Here is an 18,981-nt window from a genome sequence, read left to right as displayed (position 1 = left end):
TCTACTTCATTTAATTCATTATCCCATGTGCAATCCAATGGCATCCTGAAGATAATTTCAGTCACATATGTCTTCTTTCAGCACTGTTTTCCCTTTCTTTCAGGTTTCTCTAAGACAATCGCTATCTAGAATAAAAAGGGAAAAATATATATACTTAGTCCAAAAGAATTTTGTCTTTAAGGCTTTTCCAATCTTTTTTTTTTTTTTTTGCTATTGTTTGTGTTGGTTTTTGCTTTGGTGTCTTTTGATGGCAGTGACATATCACCTGGTCGCATAGAGAGTGGTATGACCCCAGTGCCAACAGCTCCTGGGCTATTGGATGCGTGCGGAGGAGAAATAGAGAGATGGGCTGAAAGAGCTGGGTTAGGGCTGCAGATGGAGACACACTTCCTGTGACTATTTATGAGCAAAAGAATCTGATGTTAATCAGACCCTTCGGTCTTATGCAGACCTGTTTACCTTGGCATACTCCTTGCAGGGTATGGTATTTTTTACCCAGCAAGAAGAAAAATCTGATGCGTGTGTGTGTGCATGTTTTCCATAGAGTTCTTTCAAAAGGTAGCTCTTTGAAGATTAACAACCAAGAAGTCTGAAATTTCTTTCAGCAGCTGTGAGTACAGGTCTATAGCATGAAGGAAATACCCTGAAGCCTAGAATGGGAACACTTCCATATACCCAAATTTATCATAAAAATGCAGTTAAAATGCCAGGCACATGGAATGTGCTTACTAAAAAGCAACTTTAAAATTGTTCTTCTGGGCTTCGGCTTTGAGCCACACTGGGGAAACAAAAATAAAAAAAATTTTTAAAAAGCCTGTTCCGCGGACTTAGACCTTGAGAAATTTGTCAAGGACAGAGGCCTACAGGGAAGGGCATTCTGCAGACCCACAGGACTGCCAATACAGGGAAACCAAGATAATGGAAGCTTTATTTATATTCAGCTTTGTCAAGGAAAAGAAAGAAAGAAATTAAGGTTCATTTGCATTTTGTCAAAAAAAAAACAAAAACAAAAAAAACAACTCCTGAGCCTTGTGATTTAGTTCAAAAGGTCTTTCGGTCTTTCGTGCACTTTAATTTCCCCAGCTCAATTCCTGACTTGCCAGTTTATTTCTGATAAGTGTGTTTGGAGATGAGAGTACAAAGTGATACCACTCAAGAAATTACAAATTTTCTGGAAAATCTTTCTTTGCTACGGGGAGAGGAGAGAGCTTATTTTTTCCTCACTGATTAACTCTGTTTTCCCACCTGCCTCTAAGTTTGAAACTCTATATTCTTACGGATGGCTGCAAGAACAAATCCCCCTCCAGACTGTTTTGCTGGCAAATCGAAGAAGCCCTAGATGATTTAGATGCCTTATCTTGGAGCTTCAGATCCTCTTAGTAACTTCTGCCAAAACATCACAAGAGAAAGGGAGAGATGGTAAGAAAACATCTAAAGACAATCAAACAACCGTTAATCCCCTACTCTTTCCACACACAATAAACATTAGCTGTAGCTCAATTAAACTCTACAGTTCACAGATGTTCACAATAATGACTGCCCCACAATAGCTTTCTCTCATTAAGGTGTTTGGAACCGTGCATACACCAACTCCTCCCCACCAGGGAACTGGGGAATGGGGAAAAACACAGGTACCAGGCATGCGGGGAATATGAAGCAGAAGACAGTTGCCTGCTCGTTCGAGAAAAGGTGCATCAGCAGAATTTATCATCATGTTTTTTGCCAGCACATCACCCCCTGCTCCCCTTTGAGTCATTAACAGTGAAAATACAGGAGAACTTGAGAGAGACAGGGACCAAAAATGTGTCCCTGGAGCCTGGAGCCTGCGCCTGGGTGCTGCCTGAACAGAAGCCAGCTTGGCTTTCACATAGAAGGTGTTTTTTGCCTTGTTCCTTTGGATGCCCCAGGCACCTCAGACTATGTTTCCTTTGGGGAAATTAGTTGCATAACAGGGATATGGAAGGTACTGGAGACGAATTTGAAATATTTGTTACTACATAAAGTGTCAGTAGCAATTCGTGTCCCTTTCCTTGAGAAAACAAAGGAATAATAAGTGAGGAGGTTGCTTAAATCTCAGTGACTGAGAGTTCCACTTTTCCACCAATCAGACCTGAGCATAGAGTGTGACCAGCTGCCGTTCTGTCTCCTGAACCCAGTGTGTGGCATTCCTAGGCACAGCTATGGCATTACCCACACACCACATACTAAGGTTCTCTGCTCTCTAGAGGTGGCCATTAGTTACCATCTCAAAAAAACAAACCAAACTCATTGCCATTGAGTCGATTCAGACTCATGGTGACCCCACTGGGTGACCGCACATGTTTCAGAGTAGAACTGTGCTCTATAGGGTTTTCAGTGTCTGTAATCTTACTGAAGCAGATCACCAGGTCTTTATTTCACAGTGCCACTGGGTGGATTAGAACTGCCAATCTTCCAGTTAGTAATCAAGAACCAACTATTTGTGCCCCCCAGGGATCTTCTCAGAATAGGCATATTCATCAACCTGACTTTCATGCTACAGTAAAACCTAAGAAAGCTGGAACCTGTGTAAGGTGGTATGGTGAAATGAGTTCCTTTATGTGACCTTTTGCCTTAGTTCCTTGGAAAAAGAGCTTGAGAGATTTTTCCCCTAAGCCCTGAGGAGTTACCTTTGTCCTAGTTTTCTACCCCAGAGGGTTTGTAACATTTCCTGGGTAAGCTATAAACAACTTGGATTTGATACTTTTTGTCTGGTCGTAGGCTGCAGCCTGCCCTATGATTGGTATGCACCTTGCAGGGATTGATCAATAGACTATGCAAATGAGGTGAGCTGTAGCCTGAGATGCAAATGATGTGAGTTGTCACCTACCATGCAAATGAAGTGTCTGTGGCATACTGAGAGGGGATTGGTCAGTTCATGGCCCTGGTGGGAGTGCCATGTCTTGAAATTGACACGGAGTATTTAAGCAGCCAGCCCCACAGATGTTTTTAAGACAGAAAAAAGAAGGAAGAAAAACAGTGGGAAGAAGCAGAAGGAAGAAAGAAGACAGAAGAAGCAGAGAGAGAAGGCAATGAACCTCCTAAAAGAGCTGTAACATGGGCCAAGGGCTGTAACACTGAAGACAGCAACAGGCCTGGAAGGGGCTCACCGGCAGAGCCAGTGGTAACAGATGGCAGAGCCAAAAGGAGCCTGTCCTAAGGGGACCAAAGGGCCCTGTCCTCGGGGGACTGAGAGGAAGCCTGTGCAGCCAAGAGGAGCCAAGAGAGCAGCCCTTCACTGAAAAAGAGAAACTTTGCCTACTTGTTTCCTGATCCTGATCTTGATCTCGATCCTAAGTCATAGACTGTTGATCCTGACCTTGAGTTGTACCTTGTTCCTTAATAAACCACTTAACTCCACTTAACTCTAAGTACAGTTTGTGAGTTCTGGGAGATGTTGTAGCAAATTGCCAAACCTAAACGGGGAAGGAAGAGTGCTGAGGTGAGGGACAGTGGCCAATGTCAGAGATGAAGTGGTACAGCAGCTTGGGGAATGTGGAAATCTGGGATATAGTTGACCTCCGCCTCATAGGAATTGGCGTTGTGCTGATTCTTAGATTTCATGTTATTCATATAGGAGGAAACCTGTCAGGGAAGGAAAACTCAAATATTTTCCACTAAAACAAGTGATAGAAAAATAGTAAACATGGTAAGACTATTTCCTGTCAAAGGCAGAAAACTTGCCATATCCAGAAAAACAAGGCAGTTTCATCGAGTTCCGGCTCTAATAGGTTTCACAGTAATAGATTTCTCAGAAGCCTTTGGCAACGATGTTCATTGGCCTAGTTATACAAACATCTTCTTTTAAAGAAATAAGGAGGACACTGCAAACCTAGGGATCTCAGCTGCAGAGTTCCAAGGACATCCTGGTGGGGCCAAATCCTTCTTGAGAAAGATTTATTTCCTGGGATAAAAAGTTGCAGCAGCAAAGGGATGGGCTTGGAGCAGGAATTTTGAATAAGGTGTTCTCAGTCTGGCTAATGCCTCGTCTCTGATGAGGTCAGTCATGGTGGTGTCTTCTGTGGCTGAACGGGCAAGACTCTCCCTAACGAGTCTTTTCAAAAGTAATCTGCGTGAGTGGTTTAAGCTTCCCGATATTTTTTTATCAAAGACTATTATTTAGGGCAGTGGGATGGAAAACTTTCAGATTCTGCAAGGCCGGATTTGAAAATCCAGTATTGTAACTATACATCGAAGGAGGAGAAAATCCTAGTGCTGAATTAATTTGTTTAAATTATGGAGTGACTCTGTTTTCAGCAGAGGAAATCAACCCAATTATGAAAAATATTTTTTAAGGATAAAACAGTTTTTAATGATAGAAGAAATCTAAATATGGTTGGTTCAACAATTTTGCCAAAGCTTTATGCAGGTAGTGTTATTGTTTTAATAATTATCTCAATTGCCTTACAAATAAATGACTGGGAGTTGGAGAAAGGAAAAGTTATAAGCATTGCTTTTCTCTATATGTAGCATTTTCCATTGAGATTGGTATTAGCCAAAGCATGTCTTTTAGCACTTTTCCCCTCCAACGTCTGTGCTTCAGTTGTTTTTACACCTGCACCCATCTTCCCCTTCCCCAAGACAAACACACACTCATACATACATTCAAGCCAGAGTCCCTTTTAGTATGATCGCTCCTTGACTCTCTCTTCCTTTGCCTTCTCATTCTCTGTCTCCCTCTTTCTCCACATATAAACGCATCTTGTGCGCATCCCATCCCCCTTGAGCCTTCTTTCTCTGGAGCTCCTGTGGGGCCAACAGTCGTGGTGACAATCACTCTGTGCACTTCCTACCCACTCTACGCTTAATCTATTTTAACTTTTGATGAAAAGGACAGCACACTGCCTAGAAGGGTAGAAGAAGATCACAAAAGGAAACCTGCAGCCCCAGCAGTGTGCATGGACTGTGAGGAAGAGTGTGGAAGGACTGATTTCTATATACGTGGCCTCAGGTCTCAGCAACCCTTCTAGGGTCCTAGAGGTCAAGACCATTAATGGTAAAAGAAACATTGAAAGTACAAGATAGATTGATGGATTTTAATATAACAGAGTATAAAAGTTCATTTCATTATTTCAGAATGCATATCCATCAGCAACTAACTTTTAAGACACTGCCACTGGTCAAGATTTTGGTACAATATCAAAGAAGAATACTCACAATTATTTGAAATTATTAACATACTCCTCTGTTTCCTAACTACATGTCAATGGGAGGCTGAATTTTCTTTGTATTCTTCAACCAAACCAACAAACATAACACAACAGATTGAATGTAGAAGTAGATAGAAGCATCCAAGCTGTCTCCTGTTAATACAGTCATTAAAAAGATTAGCAAAAGTGTAAAATAATGCCACTTTCTTATTTTTTTTTGAAAAATATATTGATTTTTTCATTAAAATATGTTGTTTATGTTAACATGTATTAGACGTATTATTATTTTAAAATGAATGAGTATATTTTTTAATTTCTCAATACTAATTTTTAATATGGTAAATACTGATAGATATAGCCAACATAAACAAAAACTCGTTGGAGTTCTTAGTAATTTTAAAGAATGTAAAGAGGTCCTAAAACCAACAAGTCTGAGATCTACAGTTATAGATTGTCTCTAAGGAGTGAGCCCTGGTGGTGCAATGGTAAAGTGCCTGTCCGCTAACCGAAAGGTCGGCAGTTTGAACCCACCAGCCAATCCATGGGAAAAAAAGACCTAGTAATCTGCTTCTGTAAAGATTACAGCCTAGAAAACCTTATGGGGCAGTTCTGCTCTGTCACACTGAGTTGTTATTGGTTGGAATCGACTTGACAGCACACAACAAGATTGTTTCTGTCTTATCTAGACACCCAAAGCATTGCGTATAAGGCAATCTACCTTTCTTGACATCCCAAGGGTTATTGGTGGTCTTGCCTATTATTTCTGAGCTGTGCCCTGAGTAGAGTCTCAATTCGGTTTTCAGGCCATACTGCAGTTAACTCTATACGAGGGATCCTTAATCTGGGCTCTACAACTTTCTAAAATTACATACAAAAAATATCTGTAACTGTGTGGTTGTGCATTGCTAGGAAGACTTTTCCTAGTCTTCCTAAGCCTCAAAGGACTTAGTGGTCCATCAAGAGCCACACTGTAACCTGAGAGCCAAGCTCTACCCTAGCCTCTGCCTCTTGTAACATATTCAACATACACACCAGACCCTCCTCGGGGGATTTAGTTTTGAACTGTAGGTTGTCTAGTCTGTGTCAAAATTCATCTTACATATTGTTACATGTTTGTTGAGGAGGAGAGAGGAACACCAATAAGAACTTTTACAATGACTGTGAATGGAGCAGTGTGAGGATTTTTCCACAAGAACAAACACAAAACAGAAAGTGCAAAAAAAAAAAACAATTGTTTGTAAAGTCTGGGGAATTGTGCTTTCCTCATCTTAAAATTAAAAAAAGCAGAAAGAAAAAGTCTTTCTGTTATTTTCCTATTAAAAAGTGACAAAATCTCCTATAAGACAATTGATATTGTTGGAAAGACTGAGGAAGGAACCCCTAGCATATTCTTTAGCCCAGCTACTCAAAGTGAGGTCTACAGGTCCAGCTGGGGCACAGACTGCTTATTACCAATCTGCAATGCGATAATGTGAAAATTGAGAGTAAGCATTTAGAAACTACTGGAGCAAATTGCAACATCCAAATGTGGGCACATCCTCAGAGAAGTGTTCCACCTGGAAGAGGGAGATTGTGGGGGAAATGGAAAGAGGGTCTACTATGTATGAACTTACTTTTATTTCTTTTTAATACCTTCCCATATGAATTATGCTTCCTTATAAAAACTGAATGATAATAATTCTCAAGGTTCTTGAAACTTTTGGAAATGCAAATGCTTTGAAAAATGCAATGTGCTTCTCATTTGGAATGAGGACCACGTATCCAGGGCCAAGGCAGGTCCAATGGAGTCCATCCAATCAGCTACTCACTGGCGTGAACTCAAATTGACACTCCAGCTTTTGACCTGGGATGTGGCCTCTGGTATAGACCATGTAACCTCAAGAAAGAACTTGGGGAAGGATCTCTGAGAGCGTCCTGGTCCCACAACAACAGAGGCTCACCACTGGCTCAATTAAAAGCATTGGCAATTCTAGTTGCTGTTTTCCACACAGTTCTTCCCCTATGCTTTGGAAAATAAAACAATAGTTATAAATATTTACATTTGAAACCAAAACAGTTTGACAAAAATTGTAGCTGCTAAATGATTTATGAAAATTGCAAAATCAAATAGAGAAAAGATAAGACAGATGTGTCGCTGCTAAGAAGGAAGGTTTCCCTGACTTTGATTTAGTAGATGGTGAGGGTTTCATAGAGTATAATTATACGGTAATACTTCTAAAGGGAGTTTGGTTTAAAAATATGATACACTTAATTGCCATTTGATCATTAGCATTGTGCTGTCATTAACCTTTAGCTGACAAATTACCTACTTAGTGGAGATACATTTCAATTTAAACTATTGGAGGGGATGATGTGCTGTATGTATCTGGGTCAAAAGCCAGTTGGGACAGAAACACAACTCTGGAATTTGGAGAGGGAAGTATCTCCACCTGGCTTAAGTTTTCCAAAACGCATAGATAATTTTCAAATAATTAAATGTGATAATAAGCAATAGAACACCTACCTCTTTTTGTATTTTTCAACATTTTTGCTAAAATTGTGTAGATAACAGGATAGCCTCTGCTCAGCACCGAGGCGCCATTCTCATAAGTTAAACTGCAGGCCTTGTGCACTGAGAGGTATAAATTTATACCTTCCTGGTGACTGTGTTCATCCCTCAAAACAAGGCTGTCATAGCAGAAATGGCAGGCACACTATGCAGTCAGAAAGCCTGAGCTTGAATCTCTTTTCTGATTCTTATTAACTTGGATAGTTACTTAATTTCTCTGAGTCTCAGTTTTCTCACATGTGACATGGAAAACAAGAATATCTGCTGCATGATAACGTTACAAGTATCTAATGAGATAATTCAAGTAAAGAACCTGGCAGCCTAAGAGAAACTAGGTAACTATCAGCTCTAACAACAGTTAGGCACTCGGCTCCTAACCTTAAGATTGGCGGTTCGAAACCACCCAACAGCTCCACAAGAGAAAGACCTGGAGATCTGCTCCTATAAAGATTATAGTGTAGAAAACCTTATGGGGGCAGTTCTATCTGTTACATCGGGCCCCTATGAGTCAAAATGGACTTGACAGCATTTAACAACAATAATTGCAATAAGGGTTTTGAAAAGAGCTTTGAAATTATTCACTTCAACTTAGGTTTATTGGGAATTCCAGGGTGGTGCAAACAGTTAATGTGCTCTGCTAACCAGAAGGTCTGATTCCACCCAGAGACATCTCAGAAGAAAGGCCTGGTGACTGAGAAGCAGACAGAAATCCTGGCAGTGGAGAAAGTTGATGTACGGGCATCACCGAACCCCTTTCATTGCTTTTCCTCAGTTGTGTGGCCAGCAAACACTTTTTATAAGTAGATGGATAGATGATAAGCGACAATGCAAGGTGATATGTGCTGAGGGTCACACGGGCTGTCAGCTGAGTTAAAGACAGGGAGAAATCACTTCCGTGAAGAGGTGAAGATAAGCGTCATTTCAAACTGGATCTTGAAGATGGGTAAGATTTAGATTTAAAAAAAAACAAAGGATGGAAAATAGCAGGAGCAAAAACGTGATGGTTAAAACTTACACGCCATATTCAGAAATCAACAAGAGTGAGATGAGAGGCAGGCCAAGAGGCTTAGAAAGATAGGTGTCCAGACCTGGCAATCTTTGAAACCCAACCTGGAGCACTTGATCCAAAGCCAGTGATGAGTGTATGTTTCCTTTCCAGAGAAATATGCAAGTGTTGATTTTAGCTGTCCATCAACTCTGTTATATTTTTTTAAAAAAATCCAAAATATGTTATTTTTTTCCAAGTGAGGATTCATTATCTTTGCTAATTTTCAAGATACTTATTGCAAAAAAGAAAAATGGTTAAAACCTATTTCTACTAAGACTGCTGTTGCTGGCTCATCCCTAAATACCTGGTAGTGAGCAAAGAAAGGCACTGTTAACATTGAGTAGCTGGTGCGGTCACCCTGGCATAAGAGAGTGAACACACACTTTAACGGCAGTTTAATTAGATTTACCACAGGAAGATATCACAGAGGAGATGTGGTGCTGCTATATTTAGAAACCTGTATGACAACATGAATAAATAAAAAACGCACAAAAATAAAACATTGCAAAGCCCACAGCAGTTATGTCTTTTCCTTTTCCTCTTGCACTTTAAGTACATATGGTGTTATTCTCCTGCAGCGCAAGTGTCTGAGTGCCTTTCATGCTTATAGGGGTTGACTGTGTATATGGAAAGGAAGGTTATATGCCGTGTTTTATTTTATGAGCTGGCAGCATATCTCCAACGAGATTTTTAACTGATTCTACTTTCCTTTGATGGGGAAAAAAAAGGCAGCTTGATACCTACGAGGGAAAAAGAAAATGTAGAAGTTCCCCCCAGGAGTTCAAGAAGTAGTAGATGGTCCCTGTGACCAAAAGAACCAACGATAGATATCCTGACACCATTTTCACCTAGTACTCCAGAGATTGAAAACTCAAGAGACCCAAGCATGTTTATTTTTAGCCTTTGCTAAGATAAAAGAGGCTAAAACCTTCTTTAGAAAAGGTAGGGATAAAAAGGAGAATATGGAAGGAATAATTTTTTAGTCACTTTTATAGTTCCCACACAAAAATATGTGGAGACACTCTATAGTCATTTCTATAGCTGTTGTTGTTGTTAGGTGCTGTCGAGTCGGTTCCGACTCACAGGGACCCTATATACAACAGACCAAAACACTGTCCAGTCCTGCACCATCGTCACAATCGTTGTTATGCTTGAGCGCATTGTTACAGCCACTGTGTTAATCCATCTCCTTGAGGGTCTTTCTTTTTTTCTCTGACTCTCTACTTTACCAAGCATGATGTCCTTCTCCAGGGACTGATCCTACCTGCTAACATGTCCAAAGTATGTGAGATGTAGTCTCGCCATCCTTGCTTCTAAGCTACACCTGTGGTTCCCAAAAAGATTTTCAAGTTACAGCCTCTAAGTGTTTTCTATAGGACTGAGTTATCCCAGCACCCAGCTCCAGCAGGTGGCCAAGCTTTGATTAGAAGATCCTAGAGAGTTGTTCACTCCTCCTGAGCATTCTGGAAGAAGACCCATGGATTCCGAAATTATGGCTTAAGTATTCTCCTTAAGATTCTTCCAGGAAAGTTAGGCAGAACTGAGAACTGACCACACACAAGGTAAATATTCCTTAGATGTCCTTAAAGAACTTTAAAACCATAGACAGCTCTCAATATATTAGTATATGAAGAAAATTCAAATTTATAGGCACTCAATAAACCCAATGATCCTAATGTCAGGCCGTATGCCAGATGCTAAGACTGTGCTTAGCATCTAAGTGGGCTCTGTGGATCACCTGCATCAGAATGGGCTTGTAGGGTGTTAATAATGCAAATGCCTGCGCCCCATCCCAAGACTACTGAATAAGAATCTCCTGAAAATAGGGAAAGGATTCATGAATGTGCATTTTAACATGCTCCTTTCCAGGTGATGGTCACACATACTAGCATTAAAGAAACATTACAGAAGGAAGCTGAAAATTTAATAAAAAGGAAAAACTAATAAAGTCTCCACTTCTCAGGATTTCACAGCTAAATCCTTCTTGTAAGAACTGAGGAATGTACACTTTCATTATGGTTGTTTTTATTAAGATCTCTCTCTGAAGTGATCAGAAGTGGCGTGATCACATAAACAAGAGTTGGATTGATGACTCATGCAAACATTTGTAAGAGTTTACTATGTGCCAGTCACTGCTCTAAATTCTTTCCATGTATTATCTCATTTAATCCTTATGGCAACTTTATTAGGTAGGTAAGTGCTATTTATGATTCCCAATTTACAGATAGAGAATTAGATGAGATTTTGAAGTCAGAGCCTGCCCAATGCAAATGACTATTAGGCCTTGTCAAAAGCCACATTTCTGGCTAAGTTCCTTCTGAGTAGAGGGATGAACAACATAAACTTAAAAATCAGGTTAAAAAAATTCAATATGCCCTTAGTGCTAGAAACCATAATAACAACCCCTATCCAGATCTAATAAAGATCTAACATTCTGTGTGTCTTTTATAAATTTTTATGTGTTTAAGAATGTGAGTTACTGTAAGGTGGTCAAGCTCCTCCTTAGCTACTTTTTCCTACATATAGAATAAAGCCCTGGAACATTCCCATAAAGCACATGATTTTACCCTCCATGGATTTATTAAAAAGCACCCAGAGAAGCGAGTTATAAAATCTGATCAAGTCAGCAGTTCCGGCTGTGTAATTGATATCCATTATTTTCTATTGACTGCTGTGCAGAACTTCAATTTCTGTAACATAAACAGAATTCCCATTTCTTTTGCAAGGAGGCTGCCATAGGGTACAGCTAAAAATCAGATTCATCAGCAAAATCATTTCATAAATTCCCAGAAACTTTCAACAAAGTTCCTCAGAGGATGGCTTCCTATAACTATGCTACTTCTCTGTAAATTGCTTTTATATTTCAAGTCATTAGATCTGTTCTACATGATTCTTTCCTATGTATAACATGTAATGTAGACAGAAGATAACCTTGTGAAGAATCAGGGAACAGCTAAGAAAGAACAAAGATGTTGGGAAATATCCAAGGCTTCATTTTTCCTTCTGTCCTTCACGTATTTCTAAAAGTAAGAAGATACTGTTTTCTGCCAAAAAGAAAGTAATACAAATATTTGATGGTTTGTAATTATTATTGCTTCTATGATCCCCAAACATGGCTTCCCACCCACTTTGGAAAAAAGATTAAATATTTCCCAGATCAGATGCATAGATTCCATAACTGAGTTGCAGGAAATGAAGCAGGTGTCTTTGTAAACACTAGGGAAACACCTAGTAAGTCCTACCCTTTCCCTTTAACCCACTTAAAAAGGCAGTCACTGTGGTACAAAGAAGTTTCAACTATCACAGAGGTAAGAAAAGATTTTTTGAATTCTTCTGAATCACTAAGATTATTAACCCCAGGTGACACAGTGGTTAAAGCCCTCAACTGTTAACTGAAAGGACAGCGGTTCAAACCCACCAGTCACTCCACAGGAGAAAGATGTGTAGAGAAGATTACAGCCTTGGAAACGCTATGGGGCAGTTTTACCCTGTCCTATAGCGTCACTATATATTCCAATCAACCTCACAGCAATGGGTTTTGGTTTGGGAATACCTTATGAGTTGCTTAGTCAAGGTTCTCTGGAGAAACACACCCTGTGATATATATATATTTACATATAAAGAGATTTAATTTAAGATATTTGCTGACGGAATTGTGAAGGCTGGCAAGTCCAAACTTCTTAGGTCAAGTGGCAGGCTGGAGACTTCTGCAGACTTGTGTTCCAAGATCCGTAGGTCAGGTGACAAGAAAAATGCGGTGGAGAGAAAGAAAGCAAGTTCTGACAAAATATCTATTTATAGTCTAGGGACAGACCATACCATACTCAGAAGGTATTCCCCCTTTCAACTGATTGATCACATTACATTCGATTACATTATGCAAAGTGGTTACATTACATTGCATTAGATTACATTATGGGACAACAACAAGTCTAGTGTTTGGCCAGACCACTGGGAGCCATAACCTGGCCAAGGTGACATGTGAAATTAACGATTACACGAGTCCTTATGTTTACATTTCTGATGGTTTCATGCTGAGAAAGAGAGTTTCATTAAGCAGAATGTAAGATGTTCGAACCTTTCTTTCAAATCCTCTGTGCTCTTATTTTTCTCCAATACCAATTTACCCATTTTAATTTTAGTTTCTTTAGTGAGGAGTTAATGAAATTACTTCTGCAAATGTTTTGGAGGGAGAAAAATTAGTCCCAAGTCAGTACAGTAAAATTTAAGATATTTTTCAAGCCTTTTTGACAGTAACTACTGATTCTACTAATCGTCACTGTTTCTCCTTGAGCAGAAACTAGTTCACAGTGATTAGTTTCTGGGCCTAAAATATCTTCAGCGGTGCTGCCCTTTGGGAGTGTAGATAGGTTAGGAACCGCCAGATAGATGTGATGAGGTCTCAGCATGTTAACGTGATTTTTTTATTTGTTTTTCTTTAAGGTGTTAAAGAAAGGGTTTGGAGACAGCCCTTTAGATTTGAGTTACAGAATTTACAAAGCCTTTCTCTAGGGAAAGTGGGAAGTGCCCAGATTTGTTAACGTTTTGCCGCCTTCAATGCTCCACTTTCTTGCCTTTTGTTATGCTTTCTCTCTTAGACTCCTTGCTGCTTCAGTCAATGTCTGTTTGTTCAGAGAAATGATATCTTACCTACTCAGCCCTGCCACCTAACATCTTCCTACATCCCCCACACCATAAACCTCTCTCTAATCCCTTCATCCTACATCCCACATCCCCAGCCCTACTTCTTCCATCTTATACCCTCTCCGTCTCAAATGCCCCCAACCAGATCCCTCTCCTCAAATTCTCCCTTCCCCATTCCACATTCCCTCCTCAGTGTACCTTCCCCTGCTTCTTTCCCACTACACTGCACTTCGTGTACAGTTTAATACTACCACCTCTCTGTCGGTTTGTCACACTGTGGTCGTTTGCATGTTGCTATGATGCTGGAAGAAACCCTGGTGGCATAGCAGTTAAGAGTTTGGCTGCTAACCAAGAGGTCAGCAGTTCAAATCCCCCAGGCATTCCTTGGAAATCCTATGGGGCAGTTCTACTCTGTCCTATAGGGTCTCTATGAGTCAGAATTGACTTGACCACAATGGGTTTGGGTTTTTTTAGATGATGCTGGAAGCTATACCATCAGTATTTCAAATACTAGCAGGGTCATCCATGGCAGACAGGTTTTAGCAGAGCTTTCAAACGAGGATAGAGTAGGAAAAAAAAACCTGGCAATCTACTTTCAAAAATCAGCCGATGAAAACTTTATGAATCACAATAGAATATTGTCTAATACAGTGCTGGAAGCTGAGCCCCTTATATTGGAAGCCAGGACAGTGGATGAAAACATACCAATGATCATAAAAATGATTGGGCAACATTTTGTTCTATTGTATATAAGGTTGTCATGAGTCAGAGCCAACTCAATAGCAAATAACATCATAGTTTAATAAAGCTTTTAACTGGTTCGCTGCAGGTACTCCATAAATGTTACTAAGATCTTTCTTCCCTCCTTCCCTCTCCCCACTTGTCCTAAATCTTTGGATCTTAAGAGAGGTTACCCTGAGGGAACAATGACTGATACAAAGGGAGGTTACCCAAAGATAAGCTACTGGGGAGTCCAAAGTTGTGTGGGAGTGAGAAAAGGGGTACTTTAAAGTCACAGATTTGTGAGTTTTAAAAAAACAGGACTTTTGTATTTTATTTATTTAAGTATAAAAAAAAATTATGAACCCCGTTGTTTTGCTTTTTTCATATTGTCAATTCAGTAATCTTCAATGTCTAACACCATGTCAGTCAGAAAACCTACCTGGGTACCTTATATAGAACCAGTCTCACCTCTGAGCTGCTCCCTGCCAGGCCAGAACCAGTATAAGAACAGAAAGACATCTTCTCTGATGCTCATATTCGGTGTTTTTATATAGGTCATTTACCCTACACTTGGTCGCTGTGAGTTGGAATCGACTCAATGGCAACAGGTTTGGTTTCTGCACAGTGCCCCCCAAAAACCAAACCAAATCAGTTGCCATCAAGTCAGTTCTGACTCATGGTGACTACACATATTGCACAGTAGAACTGTGTTCCATAGGGTTTTCAAAGGCTGTGATCTTTCAGCAGGAGATTGCCAGGACATTCTTCCAAGGAGCCTTTGGGTGGATTCGATCCACCAACCTTTCAGTTAGTAGTCAAGCACTTAACTATTTCTACCAACCAGGGACTCCCTTTGCATAGTCGTTAGGTGCCCTGGAGTTGGTTCAGACTCATATCACCCCTACGTACAATAGAACAAAACTCTGTCCAGTCTTTTGCCATCCTCACAATCATTGCTATGCTTAAGCCCATTGTTGCAGCCACTGTATCAATCCATCTCGTTGAGGATCTTTCTCTTTTTTTGCTGTCCCTCTACTTTACCAAGCACGGTGTCTTTCTACGGGGACTGTTCCCTCTGGATCACACGTCCAAAGTAAGTGAGATGAAGCCTCATCATTCTCACTTCTAAGGAGCATTCTGGCTGTACTTCTTCCAAGACAGATTTGTTCATTCTTTCCGCAGTCCCTGGTATATTCAATATTGTTTGCCAACACCATAATTCAAAGGCATTGATTCTTCCATCTTCCTTACTCTTTGTCCATCTTTCACATGCATACGAGGTGATTAAAAATCTCCCACAGCTTGGGTCAGGTGCACCTTAGTCCTCAAAGTGATATCTTTGCTTTATAACACTTTAAAGAGGTATTTTGCAGGAGATTTGCCCGATGCAATACAATATTAGATTTCTTGACTGCTGCTTCCATGGGTGTTGATTGTGGATCCAAGTAAAATGAGATCCTTGACAAGTTGAATATGTTCATTGTTTATCATGATGGTGATTATTGGTCCACTTGTGAGGATTTTTGTTTTCTTTATGTTGAGGTGTATCCCGTACTGAAGGCTGTAGTCTTTGATCTTCATCAGTAAGTGCTTTAAGTCCTCTTCACTTTCAGCAAAGTTGTGTCATCTGTATATCATAGGTTGTTAATGAATCTTCCTCCAATCTTGATGCCACATTCTTTTTCATACAGTCCTGCTTCTCAGAGTATTTGCTCAGCATAAAGATTGAATAAGTATGGTGAAAGGATACAACCCTGACACACAACCTTTTACACCACACAGTATCCCCTTGTTCTGTTCGAATGACTGCCTCTTGGTCTATGTACAGGTTCCACATGAACACAATTTAGTATTCACGAATTCCCATTCTTTATAATGTTGTCCATAATTTGTTATGATCCACACAGTCGAATGTCTTTGGGTAGTCAATAAAACAGATAAATATCTTTCTGGTGTTCTCTGGTTTCAGCCAAGATCCATCTGACATCAGCAACGATATCCCACATTGCATGTCCTCTTCTGAATCCAGCTTGAATTTCTGGCACTTCCCTGTAGATGTACTGCTACAAATGTTTTTGAATTATCATCCACAAGATTTTACTTGCGAGTGACATTAATAATATTGTTTGATAATTTCTGCATTCTGCAAAATCACCTTTCTTTAGACTGGGCACCTGTATGGACTTCTTCCAGTTGGTAGGCCAGGTAGCTGTCTTTCAAATTTCTTGGCATAGACAAATGAGTGCCTCTCACATTGCATCCATTTGTTGAAACATCTCACTTGGTGTGCCATCAATTCCCAAAGTATTGGTCATCTAGTGCTGCTATAACAGAAACACCACAAGTGGATGACTTTAACAAGGAGAAATTTATTCTCTCACAGTCTAGTAAACTACAAGTCCAAATTCAGGGCACCAGCTCCAGGGGAAGCCTTTCTCTCTCTGTCAGCTCTGGAGGAAGGTCCTTCTCATCAATCTTCCCTTGGTCTGGGAGCATCTCACTGCAGGAACCTCAGGTCCAAAGGAAACTCTGCTCCCGGCACTGTTTTCTTGGTGGTAAGAGGTCCCCATGTCTCCCTGTATTGCTTCTCTCTTTTAAATCTCAAAGGAGATTGGCTTAAGACACTATCTAACCTTGTAGACCTCATCAATGTAACTGCTGCTAATCCATCTTATTACATCATAGTGATAGGATTTACAACACACAGGGAAATCACATCAGATTACAAAATGGTAGACAATTATACAGTACTGAGAATCATGACCTAGCCAAGTTGCCAGATATTTTTCGGGCACACACTTCAATCCATGACACCAGTGCAGCTTGGACTTCTTCCTTCAATATCATTAGTTCTTGGTCATATGCTACCTCCTGAAATGGTTCAGCATCAACCAGTTCTTCTTGGTACAGTGACTCTGTGTATTCCTTCCATCTTCTTTTTTTTGGTTTTCTTTTGTTTTTTAGAACAACTCAGGAAAATAAAATTCCAGTTTGTTTTTGGACAACATTGTTTCACACGTACATCAAACTGGCCAAAAATAAATAAATAAATAAACAGCAATTTCATAGACATAAAAAGGAAAAAAAAAAAAAGAGAGAGAAAACTTTTATCTTTGGCCTTTTTACCATCTCATGTAAACCAACTACTTATAATATAGCTAAGTACATACACAAAACAAGTTACTGGAATGCTTGGAATAAGATTGTATTTTGTTGTTTTTGCTTTTTTTACAAGGTTTTTTTTACTCCTTTGAGATTATAATGAACATGGTCACACCACATGTAAAGTCAGAAGGACAGAGAACGCTCTGAAGGTTGGTTTGGTCATCCAAGATCATTAAAAATGGCTGATCCCTAACAATATGTACAAAAATCTAAAATGTAAATAAAAAATACAGTCTGGCACCCTCTTGGACTTGCATCCAAGGGCAAATGTCCCCCTCTGCCCTTCCCTTGCTACACCCTTGTGTCTATGATGCTTAAGGAAGAATATTGGGCCATACAGGGTTAATTGCTCAGTGGCGCCCCCTCCCCGCCTTCAAGCGGTTGCCCAGGGCACGTGCCATGAATACGCCTGTGTAACCCAACCACCTTTGATACTTTTAGCAGAAAAGCCAAAACCAACTCCAGAAAGTTTCTTTTGTTTCGTTGCTCAGAACAGTGTTACACGATCACCCCTTATTGTAAAGTAGGCTGGGAAGGTGATCGTGTGTTGGTCTCCCAGACTTTATTGCAGAGAAAACAAAGGAGTGTCCGCCACCACACTACATGATTGTCATCTGGTTTGAGATCTTGATCCTCAATCTGGATTGCAGACAACTCATAGCAACTTGGTGACTTAGCATTCTTACCCTGACTGCCCTCAGACCCCATCAAGCCCCACAGGAGCATGTGTTCAAGGAGGATCTGAACCTCTCTGCTGACACACCGTGCTATTGGAGTTCAAAGAAATGGTAACACAGAGATTAAATCTAAAAAACATGCTTTGGTGAGGGGATCCAAATATTAAGGTTGTGCTCTCCATTAAAAAGGAGTCTTCTTCTAAAGGAAGAATTCATTTCAGTAAAAGTTACTATTTCTCCCCCTGGAAATATTTAATTATTTCGTAAACTACCTCCAGGAAAAATAAGTGGCCCTTTGTCACTAAAGGGATAAATCTAAATGACTTCTTGGCCCTGTCCACTACTGAATTCTGCCTCCTTTTGTCCTTTAATTCTGGAGTCATTTTCTGATTACGTTTACCATTGCTCCTTGAGGATCATCATCACACCATACAGGGTGGGATTACACCTTTGGCCACAGATGTCCACAAAGAGAAAGAGCCAATTTCTTTCGAAAACCAGTTTCTGACAATTATTTGCAAGCAGTTGTTCAATTGTGTGGCATTTTGTTCTTCTCTAATAAGCACACAAAGGGCTTTTATTAGCCATTCTTTCCAGTTTCCAGCGATTTAGGGGAGGTTTTATGGCAAAGCCATTATTACAAAGGACTAGAACACAAGGGAAATTTATGTTTCTGTTTCATGGTGGAGTAAAGGTGATTTCCCTTAAATATGTTATCCACTGCTTATCTAAAATTAATCGTAGCTCAAGGTCACAGGCGAAGTAGCCTGTGTTTCCATAATCCTGAACCTTCTAGCAGCGCAAACTAGGAAGGTTTATGCTTTAATTTTTATACTTTAATTTTAGAACTCTTATAAACTCCCAGTGGCTCCCATTTTATGGAGCAGCCCCAAAATAGTTTGTAAATCGGCTCCCAGAATTGTTTGTGGTGAAGGAAAGCCAGATGGTGATAGCATGTCATTATTACAGCCTTTCTCAACCAGGGTTGCTAAAGAGAATGAAGCCCTT

This window comes from Trichechus manatus, unplaced genomic scaffold, assembly GCF_000243295.1.
Source record: "Trichechus manatus latirostris isolate Lorelei unplaced genomic scaffold, TriManLat1.0 scaffold00090, whole genome shotgun sequence".
Classification (NCBI taxonomy): domain Eukaryota; kingdom Metazoa; phylum Chordata; class Mammalia; order Sirenia; family Trichechidae; genus Trichechus; species Trichechus manatus.
Note: the sequence above shows the minus strand (reverse complement) of the source record.